A 21,829-nucleotide genomic window follows, 5' to 3' on the forward strand; every position below is an offset into this window, starting at 1 on the left:
AAGTCTAAAAATCTTACAGATTTCATTACTTATTTTTAGAAATTTTCTGGATAGTAAGAATGGCATGGAACTTTAAATATATTGTATCAATAATTAATTAATTCTTGTCTTATAATACAAAAGATCAGAAAAAATTCTTGGAAAAATGTTAAACCAAATATATTTTATTTTATGTATAGTATCATTATTTTTAATGTCCAGCATTTATAATACGAGGGCCAGAGCTTTCTCCCCAACTCAAGTTTATACATTTTCAATTGGCTTCTAAAGCCAATAGGAATACTTCTTGTCTAATTAGGTTTCTGGGAAGACTTCCTTCAGGTCTTCAATGGTCAACTAGTCAAACGGAATTACGTTCTTCATCTTCTCCAGCTCTTTTTTATATTCCTCAATTCTGGCCTTTGAGAAGGACAAAAAGTCAGCACAACTTTTCACATCTTTTTCTTCAGCACCCATCCTAACAGTATATTTACGGTTGGCATGGGAACCTTCAGGGCATTAAACTTCTTCTCAAAGTCATCTACCAACCCAGCATTTGCGACATTGGCCTTCTAGTAAGCCCAGTCGATAGCAGGTGGTTTCTAGGGATAATAGCTGATTTGGAGGTAGGTGTCTCTTTCCAGGATTTGGGGGAGTCAAAAATGGCCTTCTGGTTTCAGGATATGATCTCTCCAAAAGTTACCTGGTCAACGAATTTTAGAGCAAGTTTTCACCCAGCCATCTTGAGATCCTTCACTGATGGCCCACAGTCCACAGCAGCAAGGAATGGCTAAACCAAATTTATTTCAGTTAATTTATATCACCATTAAACAAGTATGAAACAACAATTTAAAAATATATGCAAAGTTAATGACAGTAAAAGACAAAGAAAAATGAAGTATATTTATATATTGACTTTTACAACAGCTTTGTTGAGATATAATTGACAGACAATAAACTGCACATATTTGCAATGGAAAGTTTGATTAATTTGGACATATATTTAAACCCTAAAACCACCATCTCTATCAACATAATGAACATATCTATAATGCCAAGAAATTTCTTCATGTAACTTTGATTTGGTCTTCTTACTTTTCTTGGTCACTTCTTTCTGATTGCCTTCTGTCCTCTTTCTATCACTACGAATCAGTTTGCATTTTTCCAGACTTTTTATAAGTGGAGTCACAGAGTCTATACTTTTTTCTTTTACTTTTGTGTCAGTGTAATTATTTTGAGAGTCATACATGCTATATTGCCTATATAAATTTTTTAACCTTTGTCTTGCTGTGTTCCACTGTGTGGATATACCTCAGGTTGTTTATTCATTCACAGGTTGGTGGACATTTTTATTATTTCCAGTTTTTGGCTATTACAAATAAAGCTACTAGGAACAACTGTCTACAAGTTCTTCTATTATATATGCTTCTATTTCTGATGGGTAAATATCTAGGAATGACATGTCTGGGTCATACAGTAGGTATATATTTAACTTTTTACGAAACTCTCAAAATGTTTCCCAAAATTATCCTATGTTCATTTTAATCAGCTGCATTTGAGATTCCCAGTTGTTCCCCATCCTTGGTGTGCTTAATCCTCTGTGTGTGTGTGTGTGTGTGTGTGTGTGTGTGTGTGTGTGTCTTGCATTGTGCCACTATGCATAATTTTCAGCTACCGTGGTTTAGTTAAATAATACCAAATAATGACACCCCCTAATAACAGAGTTCAAATTTTAGTATCACAGTCAATGAGCTAAGTTTACAAAGTGCAAACAGGGCTGCTAGCTCTTCATTCCACAAATCTCTATGTAAAGAACACATGTAAATATTGATCAGTGGCTAATCACGTCATTTCTTTTGAAATATGTTGGTGGCTGCTCACTCATGGCACATCTGTCATTCCTTGTGTTCACACAGGACAGCCACGCATGTAATTGTGTTGCTCCCTGGTCTCCCAGTGATAAACTCAACTGACATTTAGAAAATTAGATAGATCAAAATGGGTGTCAAAGACGCCAACGAAAATGAGAATGCAGCAAAGAAATGAAAGGCAGTGACACTGGCAGTAAAATTCGAGTCAGACGTGAATGCAGTTGGAAGCGTAGCTGACTATGGGAATGTTGACTTGGCTGCCTCGGAGACTCTAGGTGTGCAGCCTGAGCAACCTGGTGATGGCCAACGGAGCAGCATAAAGGAGGAGGAAGAGGGGAAGGTGGCGACTGCACAAACCTGCACATTAGAGGAGTACTCTGGGATATTTCATCTCATTGCAAGGATGCAACGCTGGAAGCCATTCAAATTTAGAAAGGAAAATGACAGTTCACCAAGGTATGCTCACTCTGTGTTGTAAGAGACATGGGGAGAACGAGGCAAGGACTGGCCACACCATTCTTGGTATGTCTTTTACAAAGAAATAGGACACCTTAATTCTCAATGTTCCCAATTGCTTTCACTTACAGTGTACTAGACAAATATGAGTTTTACTGTTGTTTTTCATTTCCTTACACATTTTTAACTGACAGTAAGTTGTTTTCATGTTTAGGCAAAATTTGTAAAGATCATGGAACAATTTTAAAAATTCTCATTGACAGTTAAGATCACTATGCAACATCGGCTTGTACATTTTTATGGTTCCTTGCCACTGTGTAAAGCAATGATTGAGGGTCTAAATTATAGAGGTATTATTGTTTAACTTTGACAATAAACACACTACAGCTTCAACATAACTAAGGGACAATGTTTCAACTATATTAAATAGAAAGTGTTGCCAAAGTAGGAAATGAATGATTAGTAACTCCTAGGGAACAATGTCGTGGAAAGAGAATGTGTCAGGTTAGACCAGCTAATGTGTTAAGAGTTGTTAAGTTAACGTTAACTTAAGTCATTAAGTTAACTTAAGAAGTTAAGAGCTTCTTCCAGCTGCATCAAACTCTCCTGCATCTCAGTGGTGATGTCAATTTCTCATTATTCTAAAGCCATAAAGAGTCATTACCCACGATGTAGTATTACCTTCTAATTATGTTTCAAGGCCATATACTACTCTCAATTTCTTTCTTGCCTTCCCATGGACTCCTCTTCCGTTCCATCTCAATCAGGTTAGTGTACTGCAGACTTCAAACATCTCTGTAAGTTCTGCAAGACGTTCTTCAAGCAGACATCATCATTCTTACCTCTTCTCAACCACTATATATAGTACATAGGGTGCAATGTGTCTTCAGGGTTGTGCATACTTGTGAATATTTTCAGTAATTTCCCGGTATTCAGGTCTTTGTATCTGTCATGTCACATTGTAGATACACAATACATGGTTGTTGTTTTTTTTAAATAGATGAATCTCTAATGCTGTATAAATTCAATACACTATGTTGCCTTTAACTTAGACTTGTATCTTAAGCTTTCTCTAGTCTCCTGAATGCTTAACATAATAGTTGAATGAAAGTGTGAAATGAAGAAATTTGTTCATTGATGAATAAAAGTCAGACTTGAGCAGTGGGGCAGCTTTCAAGACAACATGTGACCCAGGAGCTATTTTTCCAAGGCTCGTGAAAAAATGAGAGAACTAAAAATTGTTGATATTGTATTTAGAGCATTTTGCCCAGAGTTTACTTTTAGTGTATATATATGAAAATTTGATAAGCACTGAAAGCATTGTTTTTTTTTTCCTTTGAATGTTAGTGAAGCTTTATTGGAATTAGATTAAAAAAAAAAGATTTAAGGCCAAATCAATGTCAAAGATAAAATGGTTATATTTTATAATAAAAAAATTAGACTACAAATTTAACACATTAACAGAAATTTAACAACTGTAAGTACTTACCCTCTATATCTTAGGTTTAAAATAGATGAAGCTAAAAATTTCACAAGAAATTTTAAAAATAGGTAATTCTACAATTATAATGGGTGATTTTTAATATACCAATCTCTATCATAGAATAAGCTGATTTTTAAAAAACTTTTAATTACCTTAATCAAGTGGACATATAGAGAATACATTCTATGTAAAATTGTCTATATACTGGGTCATAAGGCAATCTTTTAAAGGATTGAAATAACACAGACTATGTTAATTGTACTAAGATCAAATAGAATTACATTATGATCCAGCAATTGCACTACCAGCAGTTTACCTGAAGAATACAAAAATATTAATTCAAGGGGTGACATGCACCTAGATGTTTATAGCAGCATTATCTACAACAGCATTGATTTTGGAGTCAAAGTGAACTGAATTCAGATCCACCTTTGTCACTTACCCGTTGTATGATCACAGGAACGGGAGTCCATTTCTTTCCCTATAAAATGGGGTGGGTGGCACAGCTGTTGACATCTGTCTCCAGAAGTGTCATGGAGATTTAGAGATGGCTGATGCACATGAGGAAATACCCAGCGTCTGGCACTTGAAATGTACATGGTCAGCATTAGTCTCTTTCTTCATTTCCCCTCTGTTTTTAGCTTGCAATCCTGCTTCTGTTTTCAGTATCAATAATAAATATTATCGATATTTGAAAGAAATAATCTTTTAAAGCATTTGAATTCTGTTAATAGTAATCATCCATTTCCTAGTAATTTTTAATTGGTATTCATTTTTTATTTGTATATTGACCATGAAAAATATAAAATACTTTGTTGCCAAGTAATTATCAGCTATTATTATTTCTTTGTATGCATATGAGCCCTCCCTGCCAGATTATGTGTATTCAACGTTTGAAACCTGCTGTTCCTATTGTCTGATTTCAAACAGTTGAGTAAAATAAACAATGGTTCAAAATCCATGCATGCCATTTTAATCAGTTAAAATAACGGAGAATCTGTAGCAGGAGTCTTAAAATATTAGTTTACCTTTTAGGGCTAAAGTTGGCAAAATTAAGGCCAGTCTCCCGTGTTTAGCAAAGTTACCACCCTTCTCATGACAAGTAACACTCTCGCATTTCAATGTATTAAATTCTATAGCTCATATACCAAAAGCTATAAATAATAGTATAGGTATTGTATATCTATGCTATATAAGTGTATTAAAACCAACTTCTTAGATTGCAGTTTATGTTGTTTCCCGTTATTTATTTTATTATTTCGTTTTTTAAAAAATTTATTTATTTATTTTACAGGGGAAGGGCAGAGGGAGTGAGAGAGAGACAGAGAATCTCAAGCAGACTCCCTGCTGAGAAAGGAGCATGATGCAGGTCTTGATCTCATGACCCCAAGATCATGACCTGAGCTGAAATCAAGAGTTGGACATTTAACTGAATGAGCCACCCAGGTGGCCTTATTTTATTTTTTTATTTTAAAATAAAATGTAAAATACATAATTTAACTATAAATATGATATCTTAAGAATTAAATAACATTAGAGGGGACACCTGAGTGACTAAGTCATTAAAGCATCTCTCTTCAGCTCAGGTCATGATCTCAGGGTCCTGGGATTGAGTCCAGCGTTGGTCTTCCCACTCAATGGGGAGTCTGCTTCTCCCTCTTCCCCTCCCCACTGCTTGTATGGTCTCTCTCTCTCTCAAACCAATAAATCAAATCTTTTCTTAAAAAAAGAATTAAGTAACATTATTATTTTTCAGACAGCATGTACTATTTTATTGAAGTCCTGGAAAGCTTTCAATACAGAAGTTAAAGGTCTGGCAAGGGGCAGATGGCAGACATGCTGGCCCTTGAGAACAGAAGTGCCAGAGAAATCACGTCATCAACAGCTTAGTTTTTTAATCTTACTTAATTCACAATACCTGCTAGACTTCTGTCATATGACTGAATTCTAAGCAACAGTGGAGAAATGAAGAGCAAGCGGGGTTGATTATAGGAATGACCACTAGATGCTGCTAGTCATCTAGTTCATAAATCCAAGGGCCCTATTTTCCGAAAGCTTGCTTCTCCCTTTTAGGAGCCCATACTACACTTTTTTTTCTTAAAGTGTAGTTGGCCTATGATGTTATTTTAGTTTCAAGTGTGCAGCATAGTGATTTGACAGTTCTATACCTTATGTTCCTTCACTAATGTTTTCCAGACACAATACCTAATCTGACACTTTCAGTAAAATCACAACGTATAAAAAGCTAAAACTTGTAACATGTCAAAGTTAAAAAAAAAATACTTTGAACTCTCCACTAAATCTCTTCTTTTTTTCCACTCAATCTATTTTAATTATATCTTAAAAGGTAAGAGTTTGTACCATCCAAGTCTGGAATATAGTTATGATATCTAAAAAGTGATTCTTAATATAAATTTTAACGTATAACCTCTACCTTTCATACCCATATTAATTTGGATATTTTTGCCATGAGGATTACAAATGATTCAATTCTGTTTTAACTTATTTCAACAGGGTACATTTATTCTGGAACTATGCTAAATGAGTACAGTTCAAACTTTCAATTATAGTGTGCTTCTGTTTCTTCCTTTGCTACATAACCCACGAGCTGGGGAAGGCCTGGTATAGAACAGTAGGATTTGGGAAAAGGATTTTTGGTTATGTCTGAAATCTACAGAACTTGATGGGCTGAATTTTGATAAAAAAAAATTGTAATGATTACTTCCATTGTTCAGGCAGCGTTTTGTGTTTAACTTTTCTGTTCAAAAGCAATTGAGGCAGCAAAAATAATGAGCCCCAGGAAAGGAATAGAAGGGCTACATATTACCTCCAGGTCAGTCAAAGGGCATGTTCCAGGAGACATGCTGCCTGCACCCCATGGAGAGAGCAGTATGATTTCAGGAGAGCCCTAAAGGTGCCCAGGACCTGTTGTTGCAGACGTCGGATGACATTTCTAGAGGAAGTCACACTTCCTTCTTTAAAATGATGTATCACAATGATTTATATCTGTGATTAAACTTCTAATTTGTTACCCATGCATGCCATACAATGTAAAATGTATAAAAGAATCTGGAGAACATGTAGAATCAGGTGTTTTGTGGAGAAAACATAAATCAAACAACAGTCTTTTAAGGTAGCAAAGCCACTATGAAGGAGTATTTAACTCCGGTAACAAGAATCCGTTGTAATAGGTCCTTCAGAAAAAGATTTTGTATCAATATTATAGGAATGAGTATTTCAGTCCACAAAGATGGGCCAGCTTTTTGCTTATTCTGTTTCATAATATTCAAATATAAAAAAAGGTAGAAATAAATGCAAACTGATTGACTTTTCTGAATCTCACCTTCCCTAATTTTTGAGTAGGAAAATGAAATAGTACCTGCCATCAAATCAAGGATATGAGTTCACTCAGTAGAAGGATTATTTTGGAAGATGTTGGTGATTTAAGCTTCCTTCTTTGGAAACATGAAATGAGATTATTAAAACTTTAAATCTCTAAAGATTTTCTTATCAAATGTTTAATTTTTACTTATTTTTCTCATATAGTAATGCTCAGTATAATGGAATAAAACCAAAGTTTAGAGCCTTGACTAGATAATGCTGAAAACATAGAGTTAAAAAGCAAAGAAACTGAAGCAAAATTTCTGCTAGAATCTGGTAATCTTTCAAGTAGAGCTGCTTTGCTAAAATCAAGAATATGAAGCACCATTGAGTAGAACTTGAATTCCGTCTTAAACAGTTTTCAAGTGGCAATCCACCCAAAAGCTAGCTTTTCCAATCCAAAAGACAGGATTTCTTCAAGGGAAATCTTAAGTAAAAAAATAAATATTAAGCTGAGTGAATAGTGTTGCAACTATGTAAATCATTCCACAGGTCCACTTGACTGTCCAGACATGTAGCAGGAGCTTTCCTTGTAAATTGTTTTATGTGATATTATTTCTGCCATTAATTTCCATTAGATGAAATCCTATTCATCCTTTAAGACTGGGAATATATGACATCTTTCAGGAGACTTCCTTGTGCCCCCAGAGCTGACTTTATCACTTCCTTTTCCTCCATACTTCTCACTCCATAGGGACTATATATTTACCTGCTTATTTTTTTCTGTAGGGGAAAAAATATCTTTTTCCTCTACTCTTTCAAATTCTCTACTGCAACCCCTGTAACAAAAGACAGGAAAACAAAGAAAAAGCACAAGAATTTTTTTTTAAAGATTTATTTATTTATTTTAGAGAGAGAGTGACAGAGAGTGCAAGGAGGGGGAGGGGCGAAGAGAGAGGGAGAGGGAGAAACTATTCAACAGACTCCTTGCTGAGCCCAGAGCCCAGTGTAGGGCTCAATCCCACTACCCTGAGACAATGACCTGAACTGAAACCAAGAGTCCAACGCTCAACTGACTGAGCCACCCAGGTGCCTCAACGAGCTTATCTAACATAAGTTTTACATGACATGAGAACATTCATAAGGGAATGAAAATCCAAAGAAATAGTTAAACCCGAGTGTTTTTATGCTAGGTTTGATGAAGATTGGAAAGACATAATAAGACAAAGGTATGAGGTAAATATACTAAACTGAGGGAAATTTCTTAACAGGATGTTCAGATTCCTCTCTTTCCCTTGTCTTCAGAGATAGAGATGTTCCTTTCCTCTTGATATAGAAAGGGTACTTCTCATCTGAGGGTTGTGTGACCTGCTTTGGGGGAGAGTCAGAAAGTCCTTCCTGCTGCAGCCACTTCTCAAATTCCTTTACCCTGAAATATGCAACATTCTAAGGTGCTATATTTTGGGGTAATGTGTCCTGGACCTCACCATTCCATGTAGTGAACAAGGATTCAATTCTCATTGCTCTCCACATCTCCGAGTCTCTAACCAGCCAGCACTGTATCCCTTACACAGCAGCTGCTTACTTCCTGCTTAATGTTAAATAAACAATAACATAACCCAGATGACAGTGTTTGTTCTCTCTTTAGAATTTGATGCTAATAGCAACATTCTCTGCCTCCCTCTAGGAGGGGTTTGGTAAGCCTCAGGGCTCCCCCTTTCCCTTTTAATAGGCTTTATTTTTAGAATAGTTTTAAGTTCACAACAAAATGGCTTGGAAAGTACAGAGAGTTCCCATATACCGCCGAACCCCATAGGAGCACAGCCTCCCCTGTTATCAACAGCCTGTACCACAGTGGTGTCTTTGTTATTATAATCAAATAACCTACACTGGTAGATCATTATCACTCAAAATCCAATTGGGACCAAAAGGGTGACAGTTGATGAACCTACACCAACACATGATTATCACCCAGAAAGCATAGTTTACATTAGGGTTAAATCTTGGTGTTGGACATTTTATGAATTATGACAAACGTAAGTGACCATTATAGTACTATATAGTTTAACTGCCCTAAAAATTCTCTATGTTCCACCTATCCATCCTGCCTTCTACCTTAACCCCTGGTGTTCTACATTTAGATCCATTTTGAGTTAATTTTTGTCAAGGGTGCAAGATTTGTGTCTAGACTCATTTCTGTGTATGTGAATTCCAGTTATTTCAGCACTATTTGTTTAAAAAGGCAATCTTTTCTTTTTTTCCATTGTATTGCCTTTGCTCCTTTGTCAAAGATCAGTTGCCTTTATTTCCATGGTTCTTTCCGGGTTCTCTATTCTGTCCCATTGGTTTGTCCATTCTTTCAGCAATACCACACTGTCTTGATTACTGTAGCCTTGTAGTAAGTCTTGAAGCCAGATAGTGTCAGTCCTCCAACTTTGTTCTTCAATACTGTGTTGGTCAATGCTTTTTTCAATCTACCACAGCTGCTGATCAAACACAGGAGAATGGAAAAGTGAGTCTATAAGTATATTTAGTAAGGACAGCACAGTCTTCATAAAAATATATTGAGACATGGAATAAATCACAGGGTCGCTGGCAACACAGTAAAGAGGAAGAGGTGAAGATGACAGATACAGATCAAGACTCAGAGGACACAGAAGCAACTTTGAAATTCAGCAGAAGTCTTCCTAAAGCCACAATTGGATGATGAAGGAGATGGTCAGTGATTTGAAGAAATTGGATAGAGAATCATAAACGAAATAGATGTAAACATGACTTCAGTATTTTGTTCTCATTTAAAATTGTCCATGTGTCAGCCAGCATCCAGTTCCTAGTCAAAGCCTTCCCATGGCTTGGTTAGTTAGAATTCAACTTCATCCTTTTCTTAACCACACAATGCCTTATGTTTTCCTGTATAAGTTTCTACAAGTGGGGTAAAATTTAGGATCCTTCAAAAGTATTCTGAGTGCAGAATCCTTCTAGAATCCAACTCCTACCTAAACTTTTATAGTTTATTTTTAATATGACAGCACTTTTTGAAATTTTCTTCTGTTGACTTTCCTGAGTAGGGCAAAACAAAATGAAAACAAACAAACAAACAAACAAACCAAAAAACAAAACAAAACAAAACAAAAAACCCACAAAGAAAACTCCCACACATTTCATCACCTATGTATAAAATACTTGATTACATTAAATAAATTATTCCTATAACAAATACAACTGGCATTAAAAATAGGTTCAAGGGGCTGCCTGGGTGTCTCAGTCAGTTGAGTGTCTGACTCTTGGTTTCAGTTCCTGTCATGAGCTCAAGGTCATGTGATCCAGCTCTGCATACCCCCTTTGTGCTCAGAGGGGAGTATGCATGGGCATCTCTCTGTCTCTCCCTCAACCTCCTCAAAAATAAATAAGTAAATCTTTAAAAAAAAAAATAGTTTCAAGGAAGTCACTTGAAATATCAGAATTGCAAAGATAGAAACTTTTTTGGTTGTTGTTTTGGCATAATATCCTTCCCTGGCAACTTCCACAATAATTCAATGTAAATACATATGTTTGCTAGTTTTAATCAACTAGGGAAAATTAATGTCTGGTGGTAATGATTACGTAACTTTTGCTCTATAGCTTGAGGACAGCTGGATGTGGATTTCAGCCCCCATGAACCCGGCGCAGTAAATCTCAGCCTCAAAGGCAGCCAAGTCAGAGACACCCTAGACTCACAAAGTTGTTTATCTATCTGTAGTTTCTTTCACTCAAATAAGTCATCCTCAATTTTGTGCTTGTGCCTGTATTTGTCATTCTTTTATTCCCTTTGGTAAATATTTCCATTTTAACTCCTATTAATTTATAATATAATATTTTTAATTAACACTTTTATAATTTTGTGTTTTAGTATTATAAACTATTAATTTCTATCATAGTTTCAATCTTGTTTTTTATGAATTTATTTTACCATTTAAACACGTTATGTAATCACTTGGCTCATTTATAAACAACAGCATGGATCAGTATTCCTTAAACATATATCCAGGCATGTATGTTTTCTTTGTTTCTTTTGATTTAATGCAGGTTATGGCCTAGAGGGATGTATAATTTCTCTTCCAAATCTGGATGCTTTGTAAGTGAAAAGTTGCCAGGCAAGCTCCCTGTTAGGCAAGCTAGGATGTATGGATACACTATTTCTCATGCCTATCTATCTCACTTTAGGGAGCTGATGGCTTGCTCCAGATTAAGTCGTTTATCAATACCTAATTTAATAGCACACACATTTCCAGTGTTATATGCTAACAAGCAGTTTTGTATTGTGTTTATATGTTGTATGTTAGGGAGTGATTTTCTAGGTAAATTCATTTGGCTCTTGTGCATTGCCTCATTTGTCATATCACAGTGTTAGTTTTTATTCAAGAGTGTTCTGATCATATTATTGTTCAGTGATCAAAAATATTCAGATATGCAGACATTTCCTTTCGATGGCATTTTTTAAAATTAATTTATTTATTTTAATAAACATATAATGTATTTTTATCCCTAGGGGTACAGGTCTGTGAATCACCAGGTTTAAACATTTCACAGCACTCATCATAGCACATACCCTCCCCAATGTCTATATCCCCACCACCCTCTCCCGTCCCCCCACCCCCCAGCAACCCTCAGTCTGTTTTTGGAGATTGAGTCTTTTATGGTTTGTCTCCCTCCCAATCCCATCTTTTCATTTTTTCTTTTCCTACCTCCCCCCAAACCCCCCACATTGCGTCTCCACTTCCTCATATCAAAGAGATCATATGGTAGTTGTCTTTCTCCGATTGACCTATTTCGCTAAGCATGATACCCTCTAGTTCCATCCACGTCGTCGCAAATGGCAAGATTTCATGTCTTTTGATGGCTGCATAGTATTCCATTGTGTATATACGCCATATCTTCTTTATCCATTGATTTGTTGATGGACATCTAGGTTCTTTCCATAGTTTGGCTATTGTGGACATTGCTGCTATAAACATTTGGGTGCACGTGCCCCTTCGGAGCACCACGTTTGTATCTTTAGGATATAACCCAGTAGTGCAATCGCTGGGTCATAGGGTAGTTCTATTTTCAGTTTTTTGAGGAACCTCCACACTGTTTTCCAGAGTGGTTCCCACCAGCAGTGTAGGAGGGTTCCCCTCTCTCCGCATCCTCGCCAGCATCTGTCATTTCTTGACTTGTTAATTTTAGCCATTCTGACTGTTGTGAGGTGGTATCTCATTGTGGTTTTGATTTGTATTTCCCTGATGCCCAGTGATGTGGACCATTTTTTCATGTGTCTGTTGGCCATCTGGATGTCTTCTTTGCAGAAATGTCTGTTCATGTCCTCTGCCCATTTCTTGATTGGATTATTTGTTCTTTGGGTGTTGAGTTTGCTAAGCTCTTTATAGATTTTGGATACTAGCCCTTTATCTGATATGTCGTTTGCAAATATCTTCTCCCATTCTGTCAGTTGTCTTTTGGTTTTGTTAACTGTTTCCTTTGCTGTGCAAAAGCTTTTGATCTTAATTAAATCCCAATAGTTCATTTTTGCCCTTGCTTCTGTTGCCTTTGGCGATGTTCCTAGGAAGAAGTTGCTGCGGTTGAGGACAAAGAGGTTCCTGCCTGCATTTTCCTCAAGGATTTTGATAGATTCCTTTCTCACGTTGAGGTCCTTCATCCATTTTGAGTCTATTTTCATGTGTGGTGTAAGGAAATAGTCCAATTTCATTTTTCTGCATGTGGCTGTCCAATTTTCCCAGCACCATTTGTTGAAGAGGCTGTCTTTTTTCCATTGGATATTCTTTCCTGCTTTGTCGAAGATTAGTTGACCGTAGAGTTGAGGGTCTATTTCTGGGCTCTCTATTCTGTTCCATTGGTCTATATGTCTGTTTTTGTGCCAGTACCATACTGTCTTGATGATGACAGCTTTGTAATAGAGCTTGAAGTCTGGAATTGTGATGCCACCGACTTTGGCTTTCTTTTTCAATATTCCTTTGGCTATTCGAGGTCTTTTCTGGTTCCATATAAATTTTAGGATTATTTGTTCTATTTCTTTAAAAAAATGGATGGGATTTTGATAGGGATTGCATTAAATGTGTAGATTGCTTTAGGTAGCATAGACATTTTCACAGTATTTATTCTTCCAATCCATGAGCATGGAATATTTTTCCATTTCTTTGTGTCTTCCTCAATTTCTTTCATGAGTACTTTATAGTTTTCTGAGTACAGAATCTTTGCCTCTTTGATTAGATTTATTCCTAGGTATCTTATGGTTTTGGGTGCGATTGTAAATGGGACTGACTCCTCAATGTCTCTTTCTTCTGTCTTGTTAGTGTAAAGAAGTGTGACTGATTTCTGTGCATTGACTTTATATCCTGACACTTTACTGAATTCCTGTACAAGTTCTAGCAGTTTTGGAGTGGAGCCTTTTGGGTTTTCCACATATAGTATCATTTCATCTGCAAAGAGTGATAGTTTGACTTCTTCCTTGCCAATTTGGATGCCTTTAATTTCTTTTTGTTGTCTGATTGCTGAGCCTAGGACTTCTAGTACTATGTTGAACAGCAGTGGTGATAATGGACATCCCTGCCGTGTTCCTGACCTTAGCAGAAAAGTTTTCAGTTTTTCTCCATTGAGAATGATATTTGCGGTGGGTTTTTCATAAATGGCTTTGATAATATTGAAGTATGTGCCCTCTATCCCTACACTTTGAAGAGTTTTAATCAGGAAGGGATGCTGCACTTTGTCAAATGCTTTTTCAGCATCTATGGAGAGTATCATATGGTTCTTATTCTTTCTTTTATTAATGTATTGTATCACATTGATGGATTTGTGGATGTTGAACCAACCTTGCAGCCCTGGAATAAATCCCACTTGGTCGTGGTGAATAATCCTTTTAATGTACTGTTGGATCCTATTGGCCAGTATTTTGGTGAGAATTTTCGCATCTGTGTTCATCAAGGATATGGGTCTGTAATTCTCTTTTTTGGTGGGATCCTTGTCTGGTTTTGGGATCAAGGTGATGCCGGCCTCATAGAATGAGTTTGGAAGTTTTCCTTCCATTTCTATTTTTTGGAACAGTTTCAGGAGAATAGGAATTAATTCTTCTTTAAATGTTTGGTAGAATTCCCCTGGGAAGCCGTCTGGTCCTGGACTTTTGTTTGTTTGGAGATTTTTGATGACTGTTTCAATCTCCTTACTGCTTATGGGTCTGTTCAGGTTATCTATTTCTTCCTGGTTCAGTTGTGGTAGTTTATATGTCTCTAGAAATGTATCCATTTCTTCCAGATTGTCAAATATGTTGGCGTGGAGTTGCTCATACTATGTTCTTATAATTGTTTGTATTTCTTTGGTGTTGGTTGTGATCTCTCCTCTTTCATTCATGATTTTATTTATTTGCATCCTTTCTCTTTTCTTTCTGATAAGTCTGGCCAGGGGTTTGTCAATCTTATTAATTCTTTCCAAGAACCAGCTCCTAGTTTTGTTGATTTGTTCTATTGTTTTTTTAGTTTCTATTTCATTGATTTCTGCTCTGATCTTTATGATTTCTCTTCTCCTGCTGGGTTTAGGCTTTCTTTGTTGTTCTTTCTCCAGCTCCTTTAGGTGTAGGGTTAGGTTGTGTATTTGAGACCTTTCTTGTTTCTTGAGAAAGGCTTGCACCGCTATATATTTTCCTCTCAGGACTGCCTTTGTTGTGTCCCACAGATTTTTAACCATTGTGTTTTCATTATCATTTGTTTCCATGACTTTTTTCAATTCTTCTTTAATTTCCTGGTTGACCCATTCATTTTTTAGAAGGATGCTGTTTAGTCTCCATGTATTTGCGTTCTTTCCAAATTTCCTCTTGTGATTGAGTTCTAGCTTCAGAGCATTGTGGTCTGTAAATATGCAGGGAATGATCTCAATTTTTTGGTACCGATTGAGACCTGATTTATGACCCAGGATGTGGTCTATTCTGGAGAATGTTCCATGTGCACTAGAGAAGAATGTATATTCTGTTGCTTTGGGATGGAATGTTCTGAATATATCTGTGATGTCCATCTGGTCCAGTGTGTCATTTAAGGCCTTTATTTCCTTGATGATCTTTTGCTTAGATGATCTGTCCATGTCAGTGAGGGGAGTGTTAAAGTCCCCTGCTATTATTGTATTACTGTCAATGTATTTCTTTGATTTTGTTATTAATTGATTTATATAGTTGGCTGCTCCCATGTTAGGGGCATAGATGTTTAAGATTGTTAGGTCTTCTTGTTGGACAGACCCTTTGAGTATGATATAGTGTCCTTCCTCATCTCTTATTATAGTCTTTGGCTTAAAATCTAATTGATCTGATATAAGGATTGCCACCCCAGCTTTCTTCTGATGTCCATTAGCATGGCACATTATTTTCCACCCCCTCACTTTAAATCTGGAGGTGTCTTCGGGTCTAAAATGAGTTTCTTGTAGGCAGCATATTGATGGGTTTTGTTTTTTTATCCATTCTGATACTCTGTGTCTTTTGATTGGGGCATTGAGCCCATTAACATTCAGGGTAACTATTGAGAGATATGAATTTATTGCCATTGTATTCCCTGTAAGGTGACTGTTACTGTTTATTGTCTCTGTTTCTTTCTGATCTACTCCTTTTAGGGTCTCTCTTTGCTTAGAGGACCCCTTTCAATATTTCCTGTAGTGCTGGTTTGGTGTTTTCAAATTCTTTCAGCTTCTGTTTGTCCTGGAAGCTCTTTATCTCTCCTTCTATTTTCAATGATAGCTTAGCCGGATATAGTATTCTTGGCTGCATGTTTTTCTCATTTAGTGCTCTGAATATATCATGCCAGTTCTTTCTGGCCTGCCAGGTCTCTGTGGATAGGTCCACTGCCAGTCTAATGTTTTTACCCTTGTATGTTACAGACTTCTTTTCCCAGGCTGCTTTCAGGAATTTCTCTTTGTCGCTATGACTTGTAAATTTTACTATCAGGTGACAAGGTGTGGACCTATTTTTATTGATTTTAAGGGGTGTTCTTAGCATCTCCTGGATTTTGATGTTTGTTCCCTTTGCCATATTAGGGAAATTCTCTCCAATAATTGTCTCCAATATACCTTCTGCTCCCCTCTCTCTTTCTTCTTCTTCTGGAATCCCAATTATTCTCATGTTGTGTCGTCTTATGGTGTCGCTTATCTCTAGAATTCTCTCCTCGTGGTCCAGTATTTGTTTGTCTCTCTTTTGCTCAGCTTCTTTATTCTCTGTCATTTGGTCTTCTATGTCACTAATTCTTTCTTCTGCCTCATTTATCCTAGCAGTGAGAGCTTCCATTTTTGATTGCACCTCATTAATAGCTTTTTTGATTTCAACTTGGTTAGATTTTAGTTCTTTTATTTCTCCAGAAAGGGCTTTTATCTCTCCAGAGAGGGTTTCTCTAATATCTTCTATGCCTTTTTCGAGCCCAGCTAGAATCTTGAGAATCATCATTCTGAACTCTAGATCTGTCATGTTACCATTGTCCGTATTGATTAGGTCTCCAGCTTTCTGTACGGCCTCTTGTTCTTTTTTTTGTGGTGAGTTTTTTCGCCTTGTCATTTTGTCCAGATAAGATTTGCTTTCTCCTCTTCTAGAATTCTGCTGTTCTTGGTGAGTGAAGTTGGTCTTGGCTGGGTTTCTTGTTGATCTTCTGGGGGAGGGGCCTGTTGTGGTGATTCTCAAGTGTCTTTGCCGCAGGCGGAATTGCACCTCCCTTGCGAGGGGCCGGGCTAAGTAATCCGCTTGGGTTTGCTTTTTTGTTTTTGAGCTTTTGTTCCTGAGTGCTTTCTGTAGAGTTCTGGAGGGCGGGAATGAAGATGGCAGCCTCCCAGTCTCTGGCCCGGAGGAGCCAAGAGCTTGGGGTTCCACTCCTCAGTGCACCCCCAGAGAAAAGCATCCAACCACCCTGCCTCCCTGGCCTGTGGTCACACCTGGAAGAAAGTATTCAATTGTTGGCACTTGGAGAAAAGCGCCCGGTCGCTTCCGTCTCCGTGGCTTCCGTCTCCGTGGCCTCCGGCCACGCTCCAAGCCCACCCAGCCTGCGACCAGCACAAGGTAACCCCGGGCTGAGAGCTCACTCCTCGGCTTTGTCGCTGTAGCCAGCTTCCCCCCTCTAATACCTGCGAGCTCTGTGGCACTCAGACACCCCCAGTCCTTCTGTGACCCCGCGGGACCTGGGGTTATGTTGACCCTGCCTGGGCTTCCCCCCGGTTTAGCCTCTGGAGCGATGTCTTTCCATGCAGACTTTTAAAAGTCCCAATTTTGTGCTCCATTGCTCTGCCACTTGCCGGGATCCAGCCCCTCCCCCCGGGGTCTGTCTTCCCGTCGCTTTGGATTCCCTTCTCCGCAGGTCCTACCTTTCAGAAAGTGATTGATTTTCAGTTTCTAGAATTGTTGCTCTTCTTCTTTTCAATTTCCCATTGGGTTTGTAGGTGTTTGCAATGGTTTGGTAAGCTATCTAGCTGATCTCCTGCTACCCGATGTCGTCTCAGCCTGCTACTTCTCTGCCATCTTGACTCCTCCCTCTCCATTGCATTTTTAAGAGCAGAAATTGGTGATAAGTGGACTTCTAAAAAATGTCCTTGTAGTTTCTTGCTTTTGTAGGGAGAGTATGACTGCTTTTTCACACATTATTTCCTGCCTATTTTAATTTTTGAATGTTATATAGTATTTCCTGCATTTTGCCTCCTCAACAATTATTATATGGGTAAATAGGAAAATTTAATGATATTCATGCAGAAAAATTGAAGAATGAAGGTATGTTTTTATATCAAGTTGAAATAATGATTTAGAGTAATATAGGAATCCAGTATTACTCATCATTAAAAATGTTGCCAGCAACTTCCAGGGACAAACTATATGCAGTCCATTGGTTCCTAATAGGTCATCAAATTCCTAGAAGATGCCTGTGAATGCTAAACCAAGTGGGAGAATCTGATTAATATTTTTGCAACAGTAAAATCCCTCTCACTGAAAATTGTACACATATAATCTTACAATGTTGTAAACGAGGGAAGAACACCATTTGTGGTTGTCACATACATATAAAACCTTTTAGGTTTAAAACACAGGAAAGCATTTCAGTGATATTAAATATTTATCTGGGGGGCGCCTGGGTGGCTCAGTGGGTTAAAGCGTCTGCCTTAGGCTCAGGTCATGATCCCAGCGTCCTGGGATCAAGTCCCACATCACATCGGGAATCTCTGCTCATCAGGGAGCCTGCTTCCTTCTCTCTCTCTGCCTGCCTCTCTGCCTACTTGTGATCTCACTCTCTGTCAAATAAATAAATAAAATCTTAAAAAAATATTAATATGTATCTGGAAGAATGTGCTTTGAAATGCTTTCAAAGTGGATCAGTTTTCATGATGGATAGAACCAGATTTTGGGGGACATGCTTGCATTGTTTTCTGCCAGAAGGATAGTACTTGTCAGAACTGAGGAAAAAATATAGCATTTAATCTAAGATTATACCCCCAAAACATGGCTATAGAAAAGCATAATGAACATGTTTTCATAATCAAATTTAGACCTTGTCTACTTTCTACTTTTGGCCAACAAATGTTTCAGTTTTAAGTACCACAAATTGTTTCTGATCAACTCTTCAAAAACCAAGTTCACCATCATATCTACACAGAGAATTAGCCTTGCTGGATTTGAAATTTCAATTAAACTAAACACCTCTTTCTCCATCCTTCAAGAGGTGTAGCTATATGTTTAATTTGTGAAGAAAGGAATGGGTGAGTATGTGACAATACTTTGTTGAAAATAATTAATAATGATATATCACACCATAGTAATGATATTACTACAATAATTACTACTATAATTACTACAATAACAATAATATACAAAAATAATTTATATTTTCATTATGGAATCTCAATTCTTAGAAAAATGTCAAGTGCAATACACCAAATATCTTCCTCATTTTCAAATATAATTGCTCTCTTAAATTCAAAAGTAGTTAAAATGCATTTTTTAAATTGCTATTGGGAAGAATTAACAGCAGCTGATTTTTGTTACAGTTTTGTTGTTTATACTTACAGTTGACCCTTGCGTGGTTAAAAATCCACATATAACTTGACTCCTTAAAAACTTGATTACTAATTGTCTACTGATGACCAGAAGCATTGTTGATAAAAGAAACAGTAAGTTAACACATATTTTGTATATTATATGTAACAAATACTGTGTTCTTAAAGTTCTTAAAACTAGAGAAAGAAAATGTTATTTAGAAAATCCTAAGGAAGAGAAAATACATTTACTGTTCTGCATTTATTGATGCTGTAAGTTTACATCATCTGTTTATAAGTCAAATAATCTGTTAGTATCTACAACAGTATTGTCTATGATACAAAACACTGTAGATGTCATATGTATTACTAATACTAAATATAAAAAGCAGAAGTTAGCATGAAAAGGAAATTTAAGTTTATTTACGGGTAAATGATTCATGCATTGATAATGAAGAAGAAGCAATATTATTGCTTGATGGTAGCATCATGTAATTGATAAAATTTCTTCATAGAAGTCTAGCTTGTACACTAGTGAATGAATCATTATGGCATACACTATTATAGTCATATTCATAATACAATATTGGAAACATTGTTACACTTTTTTAAAAAACCTATGACCATAGGCTGATACACAGTTTTTCCAATTATAAGAGAGAGGGGCATACTGTACAGCAATGTAATTCTTTAAAACAAAAGGTATAAAACAGTAAGAAAACTAATACATTATTAATTTTATATTAAATATCACTCACATTTTACCTCTGTAAGGATAGGCTGTGCACTTCCATACAAGCCATACACATGGTGTTCTACATGATGAATACTCAGTGATGAAAATCATGATGACACAAAAATGTCCCATAGAGTTCTTGCCATAGTTATTAGATTTTCACACAAAGACAGTCACACTCACAACAGGTAAGTTTCCGAACAGAAAAGTTTATTTACAGGTATGGCAAGATGATTATTTAAGAGGAAGTGGCTCATCATCATAAAGATCTTCATCACCTTCATCTTTGCACTGAGTGGGTTGAGGAGAAGGAGGAAGTGAAAAAGCAGGGAGGGGTTGATCTTGCTGTCCTAGGGATGGCAGAGCATGAAGAGACGAGGAGGAGGAAGGGGAGGCAGGAGAGACAGGCACACTCAGTATAACTTTATAGAATAAATCATAATCTTTGTCTGACTTTTTTCTTTTTCATTTCTTTAAAAACATTTCTAGATGATACAAGTCCTTCTTCCATTGTCTTCTTTAGTTTCAGTGTCCATATCATAGAAGAGTCCCTGTCATAAAAGAAGGCAAAAGCAGTCCTAAACAATCAGAAACTTTCTACCAGGTTGTCTAATGTCAATTTGTTTTCTGGCACTAGTTCTTTGTCTCCTTCGTCATCATCTGGCACTGGTTTGGAAGCACTCATCTCCAGGTTGCCTTCTGGTAATTACTTTGATGTGGGGTTTATTAGTTCTTGAATGTCTCCAAGATCCATATCTTGAAACTCTTTACTAACCCACTCTTTTCTTTTTCCATATCCATGTTCTCTTTCATAATATTCTTGATTGACTCCATTATAAATCCTGTGAGGGCATGCACAGCATCTGGACACAGTTTTATCCAGCAATAATTTGTTGTTGGTGATTGATGGTTTTCATGATTTTTTTTTTCTATAACAATACTGGCATCTTCAATAGTATGATCCTTCCAGACTTCCATGATATTTTCTCCATTGGGATTCTCTTCCATAACATGGACAATCCTTTCCATAAAGTACTGTGTATAATGAGGTCCTCATGACCCTGTAATCTAGAGGCTGAACTGGAGACGTTATGTCTGGAGACAAGTAGACCACTTTGACATCCTTGGTGTTGAACTCATAAGTTCTGAGTAGTCAGAGGCATTGTTCAATATCAAAAGGCCTTTAAAAGGCAGTTGCTACAGTTGCACTACTGAATATTTACCCCAAAGATACAGATGTAGTGAAAGGAAGGTCCCTATGAATCCCAATGTTCATAGCAGCAATGGCCACAATCGCCAAACTGTGGAAAGAGCCAAGATGCCCTTCAACAGAAGAGTGGATAAAGAAGATATGGTCCATATATACAATGGAATATTACACCTCCATCAGAAAGGATGAATACCTGACTTTTGTATCAACATGGATGGGACTGGAGGAGATTATGCTGAGTGAAATAAGTCAAGCAGAGAAAGTTAATTATCGTATGACTTCACTTACTTGTGGAGCATAAGGAATAACATGGAGGACATTAGGAGAAGGAAAGGAAAAGTGAATTGGGGGAAATCGGAGCGGGAGACGAACCATGAGAGACTGTGGACCTGAGAAACAAACTGAGGGTTTTGGAGGGGAGAGGGGTGGGGTGATGGGTGGGTCTGATGGTGTGTATTAAGAAGGGCACGTATTGAAAGGAGCACTGGGTGTGGTGCATAAACAATGAATCTTGGAACACTGAAAAAATAAAATTAAATTAAAAATTTTTTAAAAACTTGCAGAAATATGAGCAAGCCCATCAAGGTCACTAACACTCAGCTTTTTGACTTATGAGATTTAATAATAAATAATTTTATATATAAAATTATATATGTATATAATTATATATATATATATATATATATATATATATATATGACAGTCCCTTACTGGCAAGGTAGTTGTTGACTTCAGAGGCAAAACATCAGTGGAACCAGTTCAGAAAC

The 21,829-nt window shown here is 36.9% G+C and overlaps 1 pseudogene across 1 annotated transcript; it reads right to left on the reverse strand.

Annotated features, from left to right (window-relative positions):
- Positions 1–243: 243 nt before the first annotated feature.
- On the reverse strand, positions 244–20,537 carry LOC308344334 (ATP synthase subunit d, mitochondrial-like; annotated as a pseudogene). Its single transcript has 2 exons — positions 20,454–20,537; positions 244–769 (listed from the first exon to the last, which is right to left on the reverse strand). The product of its transcript is annotated as an ATP synthase subunit d, mitochondrial-like (transcript).
- Positions 20,538–21,829: the final 1,292 nt, after the last annotated feature.

Source organism: Martes martes, assembly GCF_963455335.1.
Source record: "Martes martes genome assembly, chromosome: 6".
Taxonomy (NCBI): domain Eukaryota; kingdom Metazoa; phylum Chordata; class Mammalia; order Carnivora; family Mustelidae; genus Martes; species Martes martes.